Raw genomic sequence first — 14,339 nt, 5'->3', positions numbered from 1 at the left:
AAGATAGGCTAGGGCTGGGAGAGAGTGGGAGAGAGGGGCTGCATGGGTCTGGTAAGGGTTGATGAAGGGCGGATGTTAGGTCAAGGGTTAATATTAGGTTAGGTTTAGGTCCCTAACTCCCTGGAATCACCAGAGTGTACAGTGCACCACGCATAGTTCCTTACCTTTATGAGCGGCAGAGGGCTTGAGCGGTGCTTACATATGACTTGCTGTAGGGCTAGAACGTCTGGCTGGTGACAAATGCTGCGGTAAAGCTCAATGGCAGTATGGTCGGATAAGCTTCTGTTATTTATATATATGTTTATGTGTATATATATATGTGTGTATATATATATATGTATGTATATCTGTGTGTGTGTGTGTGTGTGTGTGTGTGTAATTAAGCATAATATACATGTAATAAACATATAATAAGGTACATTCAAAATGTTTTCAGAGCTATTGTATTAATTTATCACAAATGTTTGTTTTATTGACACCGTCTTTCTGTGTCTCTGGATCGTGTAATATTAATGGAAGTAGTTTGGTTGTCAACTGATAAATATGAAGGGGCAAATCTTCACTTCCACTTAAGTCAAATTTTCACTAAGGCTGAGATTCATTTGTTCAATGGCAATGGCAGATTGTGAACATTTGAGGGAGTTAGGATTCACCCCAAAAAGCCTTCATCACTTCAGAATATTTTTTTTCACCAGTGCATCAGTGTAAATTCCAGCAACCATTACTCCATGATGACATTTTGTATCTTTAATTAAAAACAAACGTAATTTTGTACAATAAATTTACAGCATGAAAATATACATGAATGACTACAAACACCATGGATTAATAAAGAAACGGAACACCTAAACACGCTAAAATATAATTGTATACTTATGCACACTAAGGAAGAAAAGAAACAAGACAAATACAAACAAACGTGTTACGTTGCTTTGGTCTAGTCGCAGTGGCTACATTTGAAATATATATTTTGGTCTGAGTAAAGGACTAGAATGTCACTCAATGTAGAAGTAACTGCCAAAATAAAGGAAACACCAACAAAGTCTTAATAGGGCGTTGTGCCTCCACGAGCCAGAACAGCTTCAATGCACATTGGCATAGATTCTACAAGTGTCTGGAACTCTATTGGAGGGAAAACGCTGGTGTTTTGTTGGTGGTGGAAAACTCTGTCTCAGGCACCGCTCCACAATCTCCCATAAGTGTTAAATTGGGTTGAGATCTGGTTTTCATGCTCATCAAACCATTCAGTGATCACTTGTGCCCTGTGGATAGGGGCCTTGTAATCGTATGGGGGCATAGCCACGGTAGCCAAAATAATGGACTGCCCAGCATTTTTATACATGACTCTAAGCATGATGGGATATTAATTGCTTAATTAACTGAAGACCCACACCTGTGTGGAAGCACCTACTTTCAATATACTTTGTATCCCTCATTTACACAAGTGTTTCCTTTATTTTGGCAGTTACCTGTATGTAATTTTCAGTTAGATACTGACTGTATTTACACCCCAAAAAACTATTATGGGGTTATGAAGTGAGAAATGTGGAAAGGGCATCCAGAGTGCACTGTGCTTTCACCGAGGGGGTTCCACAGTTACTTTAGTCAACAAAAATAAGGACTCAAATATTTGTCAAACACCTACTTTTTCAGTGGCAGTTGACTAGACTATAACTGACTAAATAGACCAGAAAAAAACTATAACTAAACAAAAAAATATTTCAGTTGCCTAAAACGAGACGAGACTAAATGATCTCAAGTCTGACTACTAATTGAACTGAACAAGAGTTTTTAGAACTGATCGGTGGTGGTGTTCATGATTCCTCATCACTCAGAAGTTATGTCGAATGTTTCCCAGTTGCTTTGAATGTTCAAAATCATAGTGTAGGAACACTTTTAAAGGCTCAAAGGAAAATATTATCCAACTTTCAAAACCACTTGAGGGCAAATAAATCTGATTTTCCCGTTTAGACACAAGTCACTTGGCCAGGAATCAGATTTGTATCTGACTTCAAACCACCTATGAAGGTTAGTTGACAACTCAACCAAATGTAAATCAAAACTAGACGTTGAACTGACGTCTGTGCCCTGTTCTACTTTTGGACATCAATGTGGCTGCGACGTCTGTGGAACGTTAATAACAATGGAAATGACGCGACCGAGGCCAGATAATTCTTATATATGTTTGTCATATTTCTGCTGTTGGGATGAGAATAGCATTTTATGCAGAAAAGTATGTTAGTAGAACAAGGCTACTACTGTATGTATGTGTGTGCACATGGAAGTCAGTGATTTATGTTTACTATAGGTTAATGAGGCAATACAAATGTGAAGTGACTAAATTACTAAAATGAAAGGGCATTTAGTTGACAAAAATGGACCACTGTTTTTGTCATTTTGACAATAACTACACTAAATCATTATTCAAATGTGAATCAGACTTAATGATATTTAAGTAAAAATGACTAAATCTGTTACAGAGTGCCAAAATTAACACTGGGGTCCCTTTCAGTTCACTTTACCTGTGCTACTGTTCTGTGTTAACCATTACACCTGTGCTACTGTGTTAACCATTACACCTTTGATACTTTGTTAGTCATTACCACTTGGGGGCTCCCAAGTGGCGCAGCGGTCTAAGGCACTGCATCTCAGTGCTAGAGGTGTCACTACAGACCCTGGTTTGATTCTGGGCTATATCACAGCTGGCTGTGATTGGGAGTCCCATAGGGCGGCACACAATTGGCCCAACGTCATCTTGGTTAGGGTTTGGCTGTGGTAGACTGTCATTGTAAATAAGAATTTGTTCTTAGCTGGCTTGCCTAGTTAAATAAAGGTTAAATTAAAAAAATTACACCTGAGCTGCTTTTTCCACCTGACTGTGTTAAAGATGATGGTACATCCACACTGGAACATAATATGTTCTATTCATCTTTTAAAGATACATCTTGAATGTTGTAAAATAGTAACCTTGTAGACCTATACGACTAAATTGAAGATGAATGTTTCTACCATATGTGATGAACACATTTTTAGTTGAGATATTATTTGGATGAAATGCTTTGTGTGTTAATAAGTGTAGTCTGAAGATGACAAACACAACGATGACGATGATATTGGGTGATATAGATGATAATGGCCGCCAAATGAAAACTCAATCGCATTGAACAAGGATGACCATTAATGTGCTGACCAATGTAAACCTTGGCTAAAAGCTGGATATTTCCCATATTTTTGTATGTTTGTTAAATCATAATGCAGCTTGGTCAACAACAAAGAGTGGAGTTTGAATCATTACTTTTTTTGTTTGTTCAAGATGATGTAACATTTTTTTATGCATGCAATAGATGTTTGCGCCACTCTTTCCAGACCCTTTCCAATTGTGTTTAATCATCTCATTGGTATATGTGTGGTACTGTAAAGATATATAGAACTCTTTATTATACTTTGTACATTAAACCCACAATGGTACTGGTGTTACCACAAAATATCTTCAGGTGCTATATAAAAAATAAAATACATCATCATCATAGATCATATTGATTTCCATTTATCTGTTAGATTCCTTTTTATAAACTCTGTTTACCTCTGTAATATAAAAGACCAGAGCTCTAGTTTAATCCCTTCTTATGAGGAAGCACAACTGAAGACTCCAATATTTATCTATGGTTCCCCACATATAATGAATAGAATGTAATTCTATTTCTATTTCTATGGCAGTGGTTGCCAAAATGTTGATATAACCACTGTAACAGTTCCATAATGACCTGTTTGTCATGCCTTAGGCTAATATATCATGCACTGTCCAGCACAAACCCCTACATCAGGGATCATCAACTAGATTTAGCCGCAGGCTGACATTTTCTTGAGCGGATGGTCAGCGGACTGGTACATTACTACAAATAATTTGTAGACCGCAAATTGAACGTAAAATGCCCAAACAGATATATTTGACTAAAACAATAATTTCAAACCTTGTTTACATTGTATACGATCACATGTATCTATTTCACTATTATGCATGGGAATACTTTGGAAGAGATTTCCAAAATTAAATTCACCTGGAGCTGATTTGCTGGTGTTTTTAGTCGTTTATGTCCAACAACGTTTAAAAAATATATAATTATATATATATATGTTTTTTTGCTCAGAAAACTTGGGAGGCCAAATAAAATCCCTGCCAGTTGGGGAACCCTGCCCTACATTACCTGGACCGGCCTCTCCCAGACTTTGACAGACAAGGGAAAGACATGCAATTTTGCCATCCACATTATCTAGGTGTCAGTGAGTGAGCCTCACAGTCACTGGCCAGAATGGACAGGAAGTCTAGGAAGTGTTACTTGGCTTTTTGATGAGAGGGAGGGAGAGGGGGGGGGTCTAGTAATAAAAGGTAAAACGTTAGAAGAGTATTCAAAGTCCAGCGTGTGCGACAGGGAGAGACGCCAAGGGAGGGAGGAGCAAAGTACAGTTGAACAGGGATGTTTTGTTGGTTTCACTGTGATACCATAAGGAAAAGTGACACCATATGCTCACTGATCCAAGACGGCTCCATAACAGTCCCAGCAGCCAATGCAGCATCGATATCTTTGACGGGCAGCTTGAGTTGACCAATCAAGGTGTGTTTCTTCCTCTGATATGACAGTTTGTGCTGAGAGAGAGAAGGGCAGCGGTTGCATTTGTGCTGATATCTCCCTCACATATCACTCCCTCATAGTGCTACATGCTTCTATTTGTGTCATTCACATGAGAGAGGTTGTAGAGAAGATACAATAGGGTGACTATTGGCTTAGAGAGAGGAGGAGCACAACACAGCACTCACATTAAGCCTTTGATGTCTTCTTTTGGTTTTCTCTTCCTTCTCACCACATCTCTCAGTCTGATATGGGGAGCTGAGAGTCAATATCAACTGACAGATATGGTTCAGCCAATGACAGAAGAGAATGTTGACATGTTAGCTACAAGCAGCCAATGATAGAAATCCAGGATGTTTGAAGATTCCATGAACAAGGAAGAGTGTAGACTACAGTTCCTTTCTTAGCCAGTGCTGAAAACTGAACAGTTGCATTTGCTATTTGTGCCAAGAGTCCTTATACATCCCATCAAAATACTACATACAGTAGTCTTTCCATAGCTGAGAAAAGACAAGGTTGTGGCTTCCAATTCCACCGAATATAAATCCATATTTCCTGGCCAGTGGAGTATTTCTTGTCCTTTCCGTACTACTTCTAGATGAGTTGCTGATCCATTGAACACTGTATATATAACATTGACAGCACAAATTGTGGAAGTGTTATTACATCATTGCTTTAGTGCAAAGGTGCACAAAGTCCTGTGGACGAACCAGTCGAGTGGTGATGATGTCATCGTTATAGTAATGTCATCATTATGTGCTGGTGGTCAGGTAGTCACACCTGTGTGCTCCATACAGATGTGATTATACTTGACTTGATTCTCCCCTTTGCTTTCAATACACTGATTTGAGCGAGGTTTGAGTGGTACCTGCTTGTTTCTCAAGTCAAAAGTCATAATATACGTCCCAAAGAGTGCTGGTACTATAGCTGGGCAATCAAACCCATGTGAGGAGGCAAGGAGGATGTGTTGGTCTGAGGGCGAATCTTACTCTGGGGAGGAAGACACTCTCAACTATTGAGATACACACTAACCTCTCTTTTAAGTCTGCAGATCCACCCTTAAACAGAGATGCTCCCTTAATGTCCATGACAGCAAACGGTCCATAGAGAAGTAAAGAGTGCTTGTACTGTGGTTAGGGGAATACGTTCAGATATACCCTCGGTATTCTAGATGCAAATTTCAAATGGCACCCTGTTCTCTAGCCAAAGGTAGTGCACTACATAGGAAATCGGGTTCCGTTTTGGACACAGCCCTCTCAGTAGCAGTGATGGGGAAATCAGATCATTTCAGGGTGCTGGTATTAATAGTCATGCGGGCGAGAGGACACCCTTGTCTCTAAATATCAGAAGATGCTACTGTCTGAGCTAGAAACACAAGCATTTAACATATGCTAAACACATGTATGTGACCAATACAATTTGATTTGGATATCACTGGGGTTAGACGACGTCCCTGTCTGGTCTCTAAATCTCAATGGGGCGAGAGGACACCCCTGTGTTGTCCCCTCTAGATCTCAGTAGCGGTCATCTCCTCAAAGTGGATGTCGTTGCTGCCGCTGTGGATGTCATAGTCCTCTATGTCTCTGTTCTCCAGCTCTAGACTGAGCTCTCTCATCACCCTCTCCAGATCTCTGTTCCTCCTGTACATCTGGATGTAGTTCTGCTGCAGCTGCTTCTGGTAGCGGATCACCTTTTCCTTCTCTTCCTGCCAGACCCTCCTCTCCTCCTCGAATCCTCCCAGCTGCTCCTCACTGCTCCTCCTCTCGTACATCAGCTCTGCCCTCAGTCTCTCCACCTGACAGAGAAGTGATTGATTCATTGATTGACTGAAAACCAGCAATACACAACAGATCAGCGCAAAAACAAGTATTATTCAAGCACCATTCTGCAGATAATAAATTAACAAAAGAATGTCTAAACATTGTTGGAGCCCACCTGTTTCCTGAGTCCCAGCACAGCTTCAGCACTCTGCCTCTGAGTCTTGGCCTCATCACTCTCCCCTCCCCATACCAGCCTGCCCTCCTCCGCCTCACGGTACCCCATAGAGGGGCTGGGGCCCCCCTTTCCACCCTCCATACCCGCACGGCCCTGGGGGAGGGGCAGGCTCATGCACTGGCCCTTATTAGCCGGCGCCTGGCCTCCAGGAAGATAGCCTCCTCCCTGATTGGCCAGGGCACCTCGAAGCTGGGCCGACTCTTCTTGCAAGCGTATGACTTTCTCGCGGAGAAGCTCAGCCTCGCTCTTCCTGCGCTGGAGCTCATTCTCGCAGACCTCTAGCTCCAGGGAGCGTGTCCGCAGGGCCGACCCAGCCTCCTGGCTCCTGGCCTGGCTGTTTTGGAGGTCAGTCCTGGCCTCCCTCAGCTGGGACTTCAGGACCACCAGCTCCCCACCCTTCTGGCTCAGCTCTGACTGGATCTCCTTCAGTTGCTGTTTCAACAGGGATATCTCACCTGACTTCTGACACACCTGGGTGGGGGGGTGCATATTTTGTGAATATTCTCTTACTTTGAAATTGTGTACATGAATCAACGTTCACCCTCACACTTACCCTAACCCATGACCCCTAAACTCCTGACCTTTCTCCTCCTCAGTATCTCACCTCCCACTTTGTCTCCTCTAGGCGCGGTCCCAACTGGATCTGTTCTCTCTGTATGGAGGCACACCTCCTCTCCAGCACCTCCCTGTCCTGCAGCAGAGAGGAGAAGTCCTCCTGAAGTTTCTTTTTCTCCTGCTGCAGCTGGAACACCTGAAGTAGAGACACAGAAAGTTAGGGTCGCATTTTGACAGTCCAAAAATCAGGAGATGCTACCAAAACAGCAGCAACATTTCAAACAATAGTACAAATAGTACAAACAATAGTAACTTGCTGTCATACAAAACAGGGTCCTACTTCCCAAATTAAGTTGACTGAACTATCTCTGTATCTCTGTCTGTTGCCTGTAGCTGTAAGGCATATGGTACTCTCTGAGCCTTCTGTGAGCCTGTTTCATCTTAGAAGAACTGCTCTGTCTGTATATCTATGTTTCTGTATCTATGTCGCTGTATATCCATGTTTCTGTATACTGTATCTATGTCTCTGTCTATCTATACTGTAGTTCTTACCTGTAGTTGTAAGGCCTGTTGTACTCTCTGTGCCTTCTGTGTAGCCTGTTTCATCTTGGAAGAGCAGCTCTGTCTCATTTCCTCCAGCTCCCTCTCACAGCGTCGCTGCTTTTCCTCGTACACCTAGCACAGGAGGTCAGGAGTTAGAGGTCAGAGTTTACATACAGATACCACATCCAGAGGTCAAACTGTGAAGCAGCACTATTATGGCTCGAAAAGCTATGGAATAATTTAGCTTTGTCAATAGAAACAGCAGAAACATTTTATACATATTGGTCCTCGAGGCAACACTTTAGGCCTGCTTAAACACCTGACATTACACAGACATGAGCCTCATGTTAATTAGTGTGACTCGTGTTAATTAGGGCAAACCATAAGAAAAAAAGATAATAAAGCTCTTTCAACTGAAAACAAAAAACAATTTATTGGACCTCCCTGTTTCAGTCAATTATCCTCTCTTTGGTGTCTACTGAACAACTACTAAAGTAAAAAAAACTCCCCTCTCACCTGACAGATGGCGGCTTCGTTCTCGTCCAGGTTCTCTCTAAGCTGCTGCAGTTCCAAATCCCTCTCCCTCAGCTTCTCCTCCAGCTCCCTCATCACCCCCTCGTACCCCTCCAGGGGCGGAGGTGAGTGCCCACATGACCCACTGTCCGACAGGGGCTGGCCGCGCCCGCTCAGCGACCCCGTGCTCTTACTGGATGACGAACGCCCGCTGTCCGAGTTAGAGTGACCGTGGGAGGTTGAGTGACTGTGAACTCCGTGGGTCACCGACCCTCCTCCGTTGGTAGTAGTAGTTCTTCCAGCCCCAGGCTCCAGGCCCACCCCGGACCCTCCAGACCCAGAGGCCTCGCTGTGGGCCAAGCTGTAGCCGGTACTGCTGTGAGTGGGTAGGCTGGACAGGGAGTTACGGCCAGAGTCTGACATGGAGCAGGACTGGCTGCTGCGAGCGTTGCGTCCTCCGCTGTACGAGTTCCTTTTGCTGTCCGAGGAAGAGGAGGAGCAGAGCAGAGATACGACATTTCCGTAGCTCCCCGGGCTGTTGACCACAGTATTTCCATTATTCCCATTGATAGGTAGGGGCAGGAGGAGGTTGAGGCTGCCCTGGCTCTCAGAGAGGCTGCCCCCTGGCCTCGGGGAGAGGTACTGCACCGAGTGACGGTTCTTGGGGACCACTGGTTTGAACGCAGTGGGACGGATCAGAAACTTCTCCATGTTCTGTAATGGAAGACAGTATTTGTTAATGGTTCTTACAGAAAAGTACAGACATCATTACATTGTGTTTTCAACTATGATTAATGAATTATTATCATGTTCATTATTTTCATTATTGCCTGATAGGCCCTATCAAAGGGAATCTAATCAAGACCCTCTCAAACGCACATAGAACCACAGCACTGGGCAACCCTTTATTGGGATTTCCGGTTAAATAAAGGTATGATAAAACAAAGGAAATATAAAAGAAACTGACTTTAGTGATATCAGCATTGCTAATTAGGAATGCCTGGTCTCCTCCCAATAAAGACAGGGACACTGATAGGGTGGAAGGTCATTCTGAAGGCTCTCATTGGTTTTATTGTTATTTATTGGCTTCCAGTAAGCAGTTTTCCTAATGATTTTTCTCACATCTAATTGAATATGTCATGACACGAGAGAGGGTGGATGAAAAGAGAGAGAGGGAGAGGAGAAAGATAGAAAGAGAAATAGAAAGGGGAGAAATACAGGGGGACGGGGAGAGAGAGGGGGAGATGGTGGGGAGAGGAAAGAGACAGGAAGAGAAAGGCGCGAGAGAGAGAGAGAGAGAGAGAGAGAGAGAGAGAGAAGGGGTGGACAAATTAAGAGAAGAGAGACAGAAAAAGACAGCTCTATACACACTGGTCCGGTAAGCAGTTTTCTAAATGATTTCCCTCAGGCCTCAGTGAGTGTGTCAGTGAATGTAAGACAGCTCTGACATTGATTATAAGGTGTGAGGTGATTGATTGTTAACAATTGAAAAGCCTGGCCTCATTGGACCCCCATTCGGGCCAAAAATGTCTTTTGAACGAACGTCAACATTTTAACAGTCTAATAAATAGATTTCACATGCTATTGAAAAAATTACAATTGGTTTCTGTTTATGAATGTAACATTAGAATATAAAATAAAATGTATTTCAAGGAACACAATAGCAATTTCATTAGTTTATGCAACTGTAGGCTATACAGTGCATTTGGAAACTATTCAGACCCCTTGACTTTTTCCACATTTGTTACGTTATGCCAAGAGTGTGCAAAGCTGTCATCAAGGCAAAGGGTGGCTACTTTGAAGAATCTCAAATATAAAATATATTTTGATTTGTTTAACACTTTTTTGGTTACTACATGATTCCATATGTGTTATTTCATATTTTTGATGTCTTCACTATTATTCTACAATGTAGAAAATAGTAAAAATAAAGAAAAACCCTTGAATGAGTAGGTGTGTCCAAACTTTTGACTGGTACTGTATATGCTAACATTATTTTCCATAGATCCTCTCTCTCCTCTCTCTCTAATTGACTGTTCATTTCTATTGATCGAGAGGGAACCTTATTCACAGCTCAGACAAAGCCTGTAATAGATCATTTAACACTAGGAGAGCTGAGAGCGTGTTGTTGACTCAAAACAAAATAACTTTTTAAATTACTCTGACATTTTTAAAGTCATGTCACCCCCCGCCTTGACATTTCCTAAATAAGTCTATATAACACACTGTCGTTGTTAGAATCTTAATTTTACAAACGTAATTTGTGTTATAAGCCGTTTTAAAAGGTATATTTTTCTGCCCCTCAGTCACCGAAAATTATTCACTGGCAGTCAGTCTGCGCAGCTGATGATGGCGCATCAAAAATACACCTAAACTACATTATATATTTTTAAAAAGTATGTGGACACCCCTTGAAATTGGTGGATTCGGCTATTTCAGCCACACCCGTTGCTGACAGGTGTATAAACTTGAGCACACAGCCTTGCAATCTCCATAGACAAACAATGGCAGTGGAATGGCCTCAGTGACTTTCAACGTGGCACCGTCATAGAGTACCTCCCCATCCAACCTGACAGAGCTTGAGAGGATCTGCAGAGAAGAATGAGTCAGTTAAGAACAAATTCTTATTTACAATGACTGCCTACCCTGGCCCAGACGACGCTGGGCCAATTGTGCGATACAGCCTGGATGGAAACTAGGGACTGTAGTGACGCCTCTTGCACTGAGATGCATTGCCTTAGACCGCTACGCCACTCGGGACTCATACCCAAGAAGACTCAAGGCTGTAATCGTTGCCAAAGGTGCTTCAACAAAGTACTGACTAAAGTGTCTGAATGCTTATGTAAATGTGATATTTCAGTTTTAAATGGTTTATAAAACTGTTAATACATTTCTAAAAAACTGTTTTTACTTTCTCATGATGGGGTATTGTGTGTAGATTGAGATTTTATTTTATTTAATCCATTTTAGAATAAGGCTGTAAAGGGAAGGGGTCTGAATACTTTCCGAATGCACTGTATGTACAAACGAAAAACCACTAAAACACCACAATTCAAATGTTCAAATCCATTAAATAAACACAATCACAAAGATCATTCACTATTCATTCATTAAGGGCAGGTCTTAAGGAACATTATGCATTTAAGAAAATACATTTCAAAAGAGAAGAATGGCATATTTTGAGTTTGGAATCATGGTAATTCTGGCAAAAAGTTTTTGAAATAGAGCTCAACGGGTAATTTTTAAGAGTTGTTTGGTAAGAATATTCCATGTGGAACTGCAGAATCTGCTCTTTCTGATACTATATAGACATCCAAACGTTTTACCTGCTTGTGACTCTGTAGGGGAATTTTTAAAAGTCACAATTTGCACTCCATTTACCTGCCTCTGTGTCAATTACAAGCTGCGCTGTTCATCAGATTCTTCATATACAATTTAACAATTGATAATACTCTCACCCATCAGTCTATTATCAATTGAATCTTGTCTTTCAAGAAACTCTATTTTTATATGAAATTAGTCAATATACACTACATGACCAAAAGCATGACAGCTTTGCACACTCTTGGCATTCTCTCAACCAGCTTCACCTGGAATGCTTTTCCAACAGTCTTGAAATATGCTGAGCACTGGTAACTCTAATGAACTTATCCTCTGCAGCAGAGGTAACTCTGGGTCTTCCATTCCTGTGGCGGTCCTCATGAGAGCCAGTTTCATCATAGTGCTTGATGGTTTTTGCGACTGCACTTGAAGAAAAGTTCTTGAAATTTTCCGGATTGACTGACTTTCATGTCTTAAAGTAATTATGGACTGTTGTTTCTCTTTGCTTATTTGAGCTGTTCTTGACATAATATGAACTTGGTCTTTTACCAAATAGGGCTATCTTCTGTATACCACCCCATACACAACTGATTGGCTCAATTAAGAAGGAAAGAAATTCCACAAATTAACTTTTAACAAGGCACACCTGTTAATTGAAATGCATTCCAGGTGACTACCTCATGAAGCTGGTTGAGAGAATGCCGAGAGTGTGCAAAGCTGTCATCAAGGCAAAGGGTGGCTACTTTGAAGAATCTCAAATATATAATACATTTCGATTTGTATATATTTCAAACTTTTTTGGTTACTACATGATTCCATATGTGTTATTTCATCGTTTTGATGTCTCGCTATTATTCTATGCTGTAGAAACATTTTTAAAATAAATAAAAACCCTGGAATGAGTAGGTGTATCCTAACATTTGACTGGTACTGTAGTTGGCCTAGCACCTCACCACCAGTGCTGCTTATTTTAGCTGGGAGTAGTTAGGTAATAGTGAGGTACTGAAAGTTCACTACACCATTAGCTAGAAGTATTATTAGCTAGCTAGATTCTATGTTCTGTATATTAGCTTAGTGAGGATTTTACAAATGAAACTTACAACTGAGAAAGAAAAAAAGTATACTAATGATAACACAATGAAATGTATGGGCGTAATCAAAGGGAAGTTGGGATGGTCATTTCTTGACTTATTAGGGATACACAGATACGACAACCTCGGGAACCACTTGACATTTTTGGAATCCCCCTCCGACACTCACCTTCTCCAGTTTTCCCGACACAGGGATGAGTTTGGGCGGCGGACCGCCAATATTCCCGTTGAGACCTCGGTTATCCCTCTGCTCCTCCGAGTCGCTACACGGACTCCCGACCGCCACCACATGGTTATCATTCCAGTCTCCTACAGTCACCACCTCAGTCACAAACCCATAGTTTCCATTCCCTGCCCCACCAGCAGAGTTACCTGCCCGGGGCTGCTTCTTGGTGGGCAGTGGCGGGGGCTGGAGCTGTGTGGTCTGGGTCTGGGTCTGGTTGTTGATGACCAGTAGTTGTTCCAGGGAGCTCGCGCTGTGCAGGGTGTTGTTATCACCCTGGAGCCTGAAACAGCTGGTGGTTGGGGTGTTATGGCGTGTCTTAGTGCTGAAATAAAAATAATTTATAATAATAATTGATTGGAATTACAGTATATAGCATTTTTACAGTAGTTCTTTTCCATTGTATAAAAAAGTAACCTTTATTTAACTAGGCATGTCAGTTAAGAACAAATTCTTATTTACAACGGCCTACACCAGCCAAACCCGGACGACGTTGGGCCAATTGTGCGCCGCCCTATGGGTCTCTCAATCACAGCCGGTTGTGATACAGCCTGGATTTGAACCAGGGTGTCTGTAGTGACGCCTCTAGCACTGAGAGGCAGTGCCTTAGTCTGCTGCGCCACTCGGGAGCCAGTAAGGGAGGAATCACTAGCCTGGTCCAAGATCTGTTTGTGCTCTTGTTTGGCATGACAATCCCAGGAGTTGGCAAGAGAGTAGAAACAAGGTAAAAAAACTGGAACCCATGCTAGGAAATCATCTCATCCACAACCAATATAGCCTGAGTGTCAGTCTGTTTGTGCTATCATGCCAACTCCTTGTCACTTATTTTCCAACCATGTTTGGCTTGACCAGGACAACAATAAAGTAGGTAAGAGCACTTAAACAGACTGGCACCCGGCCACGACTAATGAGTAGCACCCTACCTGAACTCGCTGGCGGCCCGGCAGTGTCGCTGCTCCTGATAGGTCCGGCCAGAGATGAGGCTGCTGACGGAGCCCATGGTGGGTCCGGGGCCACAGGGCCCTCCAACCACGGGGGAGAGGGAGACGATGTCGAGACTGGTAGGAGGCTTGTGGTTGTCAGTCGTGGACACAGGCAGGGTCTGAACCAGAGCCATGGTACCTGGACAACGCCGGACATACACTGAACACACACTCTGCATCGAGAGAGAGGGGAAGAAAAGTTTCATTTCAAGTACACTTCATTGGGACATTATTAAGGCTGGTCATTGTTACAGGTCATAGTTAAACACATTTCCCATCCTTTCCCTTCAACATTAAAAATATTAAGTAGAAAAAAATCTGATTTAATGAGACAGAAAGAATGCTGGTGAGTGTGTAGAATTGTGTGTGTGTTTGTGTGCTTCGTGTTTAAGTATTTCATTTCCAGACAGTATTATGTTAGTGTGAGTTGCCTGGGGGACAGAGAGGGGACATATTATACACACACACTCACTGTCCCACATATAGT

The 14,339-nt window shown here is 42.3% G+C and overlaps 1 pseudogene; it reads right to left on the bottom strand.

Moving 5' to 3' along the window:
* Window positions 1-4,146: 4,146 nt before the first annotated feature.
* LOC120045683 lies at window positions 4,147-14,014 on the bottom strand (annotated as a pseudogene).
* Window positions 14,015-14,339: the final 325 nt, after the last annotated feature.

The sequence above is a fragment of the Salvelinus namaycush genome, chromosome 4 (assembly GCF_016432855.1).
Source record: "Salvelinus namaycush isolate Seneca chromosome 4, SaNama_1.0, whole genome shotgun sequence".
Lineage (NCBI taxonomy): Eukaryota > Metazoa > Chordata > Actinopteri > Salmoniformes > Salmonidae > Salvelinus > Salvelinus namaycush.
Note: the sequence above shows the minus strand (reverse complement) of the source record. Positions and strands in the feature narration are given on the sequence as shown.